Source organism: Canis aureus, chromosome 12 (genome assembly GCF_053574225.1).
Source record: "Canis aureus isolate CA01 chromosome 12, VMU_Caureus_v.1.0, whole genome shotgun sequence".
NCBI classification, from domain to species: Eukaryota; Metazoa; Chordata; class Mammalia; order Carnivora; family Canidae; genus Canis; species Canis aureus.
The window spans coordinates 61,320,238-61,327,728 of record NC_135622.1 but is presented as its reverse complement, the minus strand read 5'-3'; positions in this window follow the sequence as shown (position 1 = coordinate 61,327,728).

Here is a 7,491-nt window from a genome sequence, read left to right as displayed (position 1 = left end):
GGAAAATTCATTTATTCTATGCTTCAGCACATGTACACAACACAAAATGCATTAATTGTGCAAAATCCTGCTCTTGAGGAGCTTACACCCCAGTGGAAGACATAAAATGGGACTTTCCTTTTTTTTTTTTTATTTTTTTTTATTTTTAAGATTTTATTTATTCATGATAGTCACAGAGAGAGAGAGAGAGAGAGAGAGTCAGAGACACAGGCAGAGGGAGAAGCAGGCTCCATGCACCGGGAGCCCGATGTGGGATTCGATCCCGGGTCTCCAGGATCGCGCCCTGGGCCAAAGGCAGGCGCCAAACCGCTGCGCCACCCAGGGATCCCCAAAATGGGACTTTCCAAACTTGTAAGGGTGGGTGGTCCTGCCTTATACTGGGAAAATTGCAGAAAAGTATTCTCATAAACTTAGGAGGGCCAGCAACTTCTTTCATTTGGAGAAGGTCAGAGATGGTGTCATTGGGGAAGTGGGAATTGACCTCATCCTCAAAGTTCTGGACAAGTGGGTGGAAGGAAAGACAGTCCAGGCAGGGAGGACACCAAAGCCAGGTGATGGGGCTGGGAGTGGGCACACGTAAGCAAGGAGCAGGAGGTCACTGACACGTAGGTGAAGTGGGCCTTGTAGCAGTGGGTGGGAGTCAGCCCCAACAGCCCAGGAGGCCAGTGCAGAGGATAGTCTGTTCTGGAGGCCACAGAGATGTAATGACACATTTGAACACAAAAATGACAGGATTGGTGCTTTTTCAGCAGGTTGTATCCTGCATTGGGTGCTGAGTGGTCAGCAAGGGAAGCGTCACATGGGGCCCACATGGTGTGCAGATAGTGGAGGAGAGGCCTTCCAAACGGGCTGTCTTTCCTCTATTTGGGGAGGTTTCCTGTTCATCTACCTTGCCGATGTCTATCACGTAGCTTTCTACGAAAACCAGTCCAGAGGAGATGTAAGTATATAGTGGAGGAGCTGCCGCTCTTTTGGCTGAAAGAGCCGTGACTTATAGGATGCTGCTGCTGTCCCTCCTCCTATGAAGGGAAAAGCCCTCAAAGACATAATCCTACCACAAGGTTGCAACACTTGGCTTGATTTGTGTGGAAAGAGCGGGATAATTTTCCTTATTATCAGATCTCCGAATCATCAGCATTAAAGACAAATCCAATGCTGCGCTTTTTAACAGGTTACTTTTTAAGTTACTAGAGGAGGAAGTCCTGAGCATTCAGGGATAGAGCTCACATGTGCGGATTTCCAAATGCCCCCATGTGGCATGATATTTCAAGGTCAATGGCCAGAGACACAGTCCCCATGAGAGAGCCTGAGAATGGCCCAACCTCACTGTGAACACACACGATGGCTATCTGGGGGAGCAAAGGCAAAGTTCTCTACCCATCCTTGCGTGTCCTTGGAGAGGTGGACCTTGGCATCCTCATCTCACAGAATGCATCAGGAGACTCATCGCTCACCTGAATGTCTCATCTCCCCCCTCCGCCCCCCCCCCAAGTTAGGTACGACTGCAGGTCGCTGCAGCTGGAGCAGAGCTGTATCCCTTAGAGCAAGCTCAGTGACGGTGAGGTGGAACTCAACCTTGGGGAGGGGGCTTCAGGTCTCCCCAGACAGCTTGGAGATGGCGGGTGTGCTCAGCCAGACTTTGCACATATGCAACTCTGCAGGAAAGTGCAGGCTCCCCCAGGAAGGCAAGTCCGGATGCCAATCTGTCACTGGAGCACAACAGAATGAGTTTAGGAACAATTGAGTTGAACGCACACATGTACTATCTCCATGAGTTCCCCAGAGGGCATTTTAAGCAGGAAGCAAGATGTTTATTACTATGTAAAGCTCCGAGTTTCCTGGATAAGAAATCTGTTCTTGTATTTCTTTATTTATGCCTGTACTTCATATATATCCACAGCGAAGAGGAAAATATTTTAGGCAGGAGCATCCCTGGATGGCAGGCTTGCACGTATAAGGAAGAATGTCTGGAAGTTAGTGGGTGATCTGAGGGCCAAAGGAGTCTGTGGCTCAGTGCAAAATGTGGCTGGAAGTCAAAGCAACTCAATAATTTCCAAGATCCCACACTGTTACTGACTGAATTGAAAAGTGAGTCCTTATCTCTTGATTCCTTGTTCCCACTACCTACTCCTATATAACAAATCACCCCAAAATTCAGTGGCTTAAAAAGGCAGCAATGATTTCTATTTTTAACTAATGAGTTTGGGCCAGTTATGGACAGCACACCTGTTTTGTGCAAGGCTCAGAGTGTTGGCTCTCTGGAACAGGGGTGGCGGGGTGCGTCTGCCTCCAGGAAGGCTCCCCTCTCAGACAGGCCGGTGGGCCATGGCTATTTATGGGGACTGTATTCAGAAACCTCATTACCTCTTAATGGGGGTGTCAACATCTCTGTCTTCCTTATAGCATGGGGGTACACAGGGTTTGTTTATTGTTTATTAGTTTTATTTTGTGTTTTTAGAGACTTTATTCATTTGAGAGAGAGAAAGAGAGAGATCATGAGCGTGGAGGACGGGCACAAGAAGAGGGAAAAACAGACTCCTCGCCGGGGAGGGGCCTGACCCGGGGCTTGATCCCAGGATTCAGGATCATGACCAGAGCTGAAGGCAGATAATTAACCAATTGATCCACCTAGGCATCCTGTTTATTTGTTTTATAGCCTTTATTTTTTAGAGCAGGTTAAGGTTCACAACAAAATTGAGGAACAGGTAGAGAGATTTCCCAGATACACCCTACCCACGTGTACACACAGACTTTCCCTTATCACATTCCCCACCGAGCGATCCATACATCTGTTACGAGTGGTGAACCTACACGGACACATTAGAATCAGCCAGAGCCCATAATTTACCTTATTGTCCCCTCCTGGTGCTCTATATGCTCTGGGTTTGGAGAAATGTATCATGACATGTGTTGTCCAAAATGGATCCTGCAGAGTGGTTTCACGGCCCTAAAACCCCTCTGCGCTCTGTTTATGCATCCCTCCCTCTACCCTTGGCAACCACGGGTCTTTGTCCTGTCTCACTCATTTTGCCTTTTACAGACTGTCCTACAGTTGAATCTTACACGATGTAGCCTTGGCAGGTCGGCTTCCTTCACTTGGGAATATGCACTTGAGTGTCTCCCATGTCTTTTCACGCCTTGATGGTTCATCACTATTTAGTGCTGAATAATACTCCACTGTCTGGATGGACCGCAGTTAACTCATCCACTTACCTCCACCTTGGTTGCTTCCAACTTCTGATGAGATGTGTGTGTGTGTTTTTGTGTGTGTGTGTGTATGTGCGCGTGCGCTACTGCTATAGACATCTACATGCAGATTTTGTGTGGACATGGCTTTTCACCTCCTTTGGGTAACTACAGTTTACCCAATTTTATCCAAAGAAGGACAATTGCTGGTTTGTGATTGCAGGATCATGCGATGGGCTTTGTAAGAAGTCAGTAGACTGTCTTCCAAAGTGGCCATAACATTTTGCCTTTCCCCCCAGCAATGAGTGAGAATGCCTATTGCTTCACACCCTTGCCAGCATTTGGTGTCGTCAGTGGTCCAGATTTTGGCCATTCTCATAGGTGGCACCGTGTTTTAATTTGTATTGCCTCGATGATATGTAATGTGAAGCGTCTTTTCCTGTGCTTATAAGCCATCTGTGTATCTTCTTTGGTGAGTGTCTGTTTTTTTTGTTTTTAAAGATTTTATTAATTTATTCATGAGAGACACAGAGGAGAGATATGCAGAGACACAGGCAGAGGGAGAAGCAGGCTCCATGCAGGGAGCCTGATGTGGGACTCGATCCTGGGTTTCCAGGATCATGCCCTGGGCCAAAGGCAGGCGCCAAACCACTGAGCCACACAGGGATCCCGATGGTGAGTGTCTGTGGAGGTCTTTGACCTAGTTTTGAATTGGATTGTCTGTTTTCTGATCGAGTTTTAAGGGTATTTTGTATATTTTAGATAACGGTCCTTTATCAGATGTGTCTTTTGCAAATATTTCCTCCCACTCTGCGGCTTGTCTTCTAATTATGTTGACACTGTCTTTTACAGAACAGAAGCTTTTAATGTCAATGAAGTCCAGCGTATCAATGATTTCTTTCATGGCTTGTGCCTTTGGTGTTGGATCTGAGAAGGCATCGCCATACCCAAGGTCACATAGGTTTTCTGCTATGTTCTCTTCTAAGAGTTTTATAGTTCTGCATTTTACATTTAGGCCTGTGATCTATTTTCAATTAGTCTTTGTGGTGAGTGTGAGATCTGTGTCTAGATTCATTTTGGGGGCACGTGGATGCCCAGGTGTCCCAGCACCATTTGCTGAGAGGCCTAACTTTGCTCCATTGTATTTCCTTTATCCCTTTGTCAAAGATCAATTAATTATATTTATGTGGGTGTATTTCTGGGCTCTCTGTTCTGTTCCATTGATCTATTTTACCAATACCACACTGCCCTGATTACTAGAACTTTGTAGTAAGTCTCGAGCTCAGGTAGTGGCCGTCTCCACCTCTGTTCCCCTTCAATACTGTGTTGGATATTCTGGGTCATACTTTTCTCGAGGCCTGAAAGAATTTTGCCTCCGGAAGCTCATGGAATCTTTCCCATTCCCTTAGTATCTGAGTTTTAAAGCCTTTTTAGATCCTCACAAGTGAAAATTGCACAAGTCAGGTTTTGTTCCCAGCTGTGCTGTTGTTTTGATATGCAGCCCCGTAACGAGCTCTGTGTTATAGTTGCTAATATACGCCTGTGATTGTGCCATTGTTTATGTTGCTGTGGTCGCTTTATTTACATGTTTGGGCCCGTGGCATTATAAGGCCTGCAATATGATATTCTTGTGTCATCTCGAGATGTAGAAATGTTGTTTTCATTAGTGTGGTTTGAGAAACAACCCCAGTGTATAGAACACTTTCAAAGAACGCCTACTCCCGATCAACTTTAAGTAAGAATAACACATCTGTATTCATGGCGATTTTTGAAATGTGATTCTCTGGGTTAAATGTCCTATCCATACATTATCTACTTTTAGGATAAACACAGCATTTAACTTTGATTAAATAGGGAGTAGATGCGAATTTAAACGAGTGGAACTCAATTATTGGACTGATTACACAAGAAATATATGTTGTCTATTTTAATCTGCTTAATTACTGAAACAAGCTTTTCTTTTAAAATTACTCCATTAGTCCAAGGAACAAAATCAATGCATATTCAATTAATATTAATTATACAACAAATGCAAAGTTGAGTCAGGTTTAACACAGCCCGATACTGTGATTTTCTTATTGGTAAATTGAAAATTCATTTACTGAAAGAGAGAAGCAAGAGTGTTTCTGACTACATTTAGAATCAGCATGAGTGCCAAATTCTAAATGTCAAACCGATCTCAGACCTGTAGGGGTTTGTGTAAGTGAAGGCAGGGATGGGGTGGCGGGGGCACACCATGGTCCTGCTTCCTCTGTTTCTGGTGCAGAAACTTGGAAAGACCTGGAAAATGAACTTGTAAGGTTTCTGGACATGAAATTACTTGTGCAAAACAATGTTTTTTTAGTGGTTGTAGAGTAACGGATCAGATGATGGCAAATGAATTTTCCTGAATCTGTGTACAGGTTAACAAACAAAGGAGCAAAGCTCTGGCGAGAAGGGTCTGTGCTGCTGGTGCACAACTCTCCGGGGGTGGGGGGACTGCCCAACACAACTCACTATTCCAGAAAGAAAGAATCATGCACAGCTAGCTCGTTTTGTAAGCAAAATCCACTGGTCATTGAGGAAGGAAGGGAGAGATGAGAGGACCCTGGAGGGTTGTTCTTCCCAAGTTTGATTGGAACTCTCCTGGTTATGTTTGCACTACACTGCGTATCTATCAAGAGCAGATGTGGTTTAGGAGGAACACCTTGTGTATAAGTACCTCTTTCCCTTTTACAAAGCTTTTTAAAATTTTTTAATTTTTTTTTAACTTTTGTGACACCTCTACTAGGCATACATATATATATATATATATATATATATACACACATATATATGTATATGCAGATATATATGAAGTGTATATATATACACACACACACATAAAGTTAAATGTTAACAAGTCATTGTAGTATATAATTAACATATGTAAATTAAATTTACAATTTTAAATATATGCACACATGTGCAATTATTATTATTCTCCACCTGTAAACTAGTAATCAGAGTCAGACAGGTGAGATGCCGGCATCGAATACCTTATGAACAACACAGCTGGAATTTGAGAGTGCATTCTCAAAACCTACTTCTCTTGCCGCTGTGCCAGAGCTTCCATTCAATAAACTGAGTTGTTTGTTGATGAAAACAGAGGAAGACAAAATGACACCCAAATATACTTCCGGGGTCACGGAGATGTTTTTGCCTATGCTGGTCAAGTTAACTTCAAACCACTGGTCCGCTTCTCAGCATGTTGTTAATCTGTAGCCTAGATCACTAAGCACGGGACTTAGGTGTTCGATTAATTCACTCACTCAATTGTTCACTGACTGGACAGGTACTTGTGATTGCTCGTGATGCACGAGGCTCTGTGCTGGTCCCTGGAAATACAGTAGTATAAATACAGCAGTGTAAGACGCTGATCTAGCTCCCCCCTTTATGGAGTTGGGAGAGAACTGGACTAATGTCCAGGAATTGGACTCCCATAAAGTAGATGCTAGAGGGACCACCAGGGACCTATGGCACCCAGTGAAAGGAGGGCCCAAAGAGAGAAAACCCAGGTGGCATTTCTAAGACTAGCTTTATAAGTACAAATTAACATGGCAAAGTTGAAGCTGGAAGGATTGGGGAGAAAAAAATAATGTTCTTGACAGAATGAATAGCAAATGTCAAGGACCCAGGGCCTAATCTAGTTTGATTCTTTCAACAATCCCGTGAGGACACTATATTGCCAGAAATACACATACTTCTCAGTGGGCACCCCAGTCTGATCAGGGTGGATGCCAGGGCTCAGGAAGGCAAAATAATGTATCCTTTCCTGGAAAATAAGAGAGTTAGACTTACTTTTTCTTTTCATAATTCTCCATTGTAATTACCGTGGTTTGTATCAAAATTCCCAAGGCACACTTGGCCCTTAAATACGGAGAAGATAAGAGCCCTTGCTGTGGCCAATTAGATTAGATATTAGCATTACAAAAATGGGTCCTGACCATAGCGATGGCCACACAATCACACTATTTCCATGGTTTCTGTGTCATTGAGTCTGGAAGTGGAATAGAGCTTATGCGGTCAAGAGACAAGTTTCCATTCTGGGTGTCATCAGGCTCAACTTACACCAGTTTCACCCTTTCTAATTCACTGTGCTCTTACCTAATGCTGAATGGCCAGAAAGAAAGATGATGAGTCTACCATGACTTTCGGGTGTTTTGGGAGCTCCACACCTCTATGTGGAAACAGATAGAGGGCTTCTGACCTACTTCCTATTTTCTTCCCTCTCTCTCCGGCTTTCCTGTGCACAGGTGAGCAAGAATGCGTCCCTTCAACCCAAAT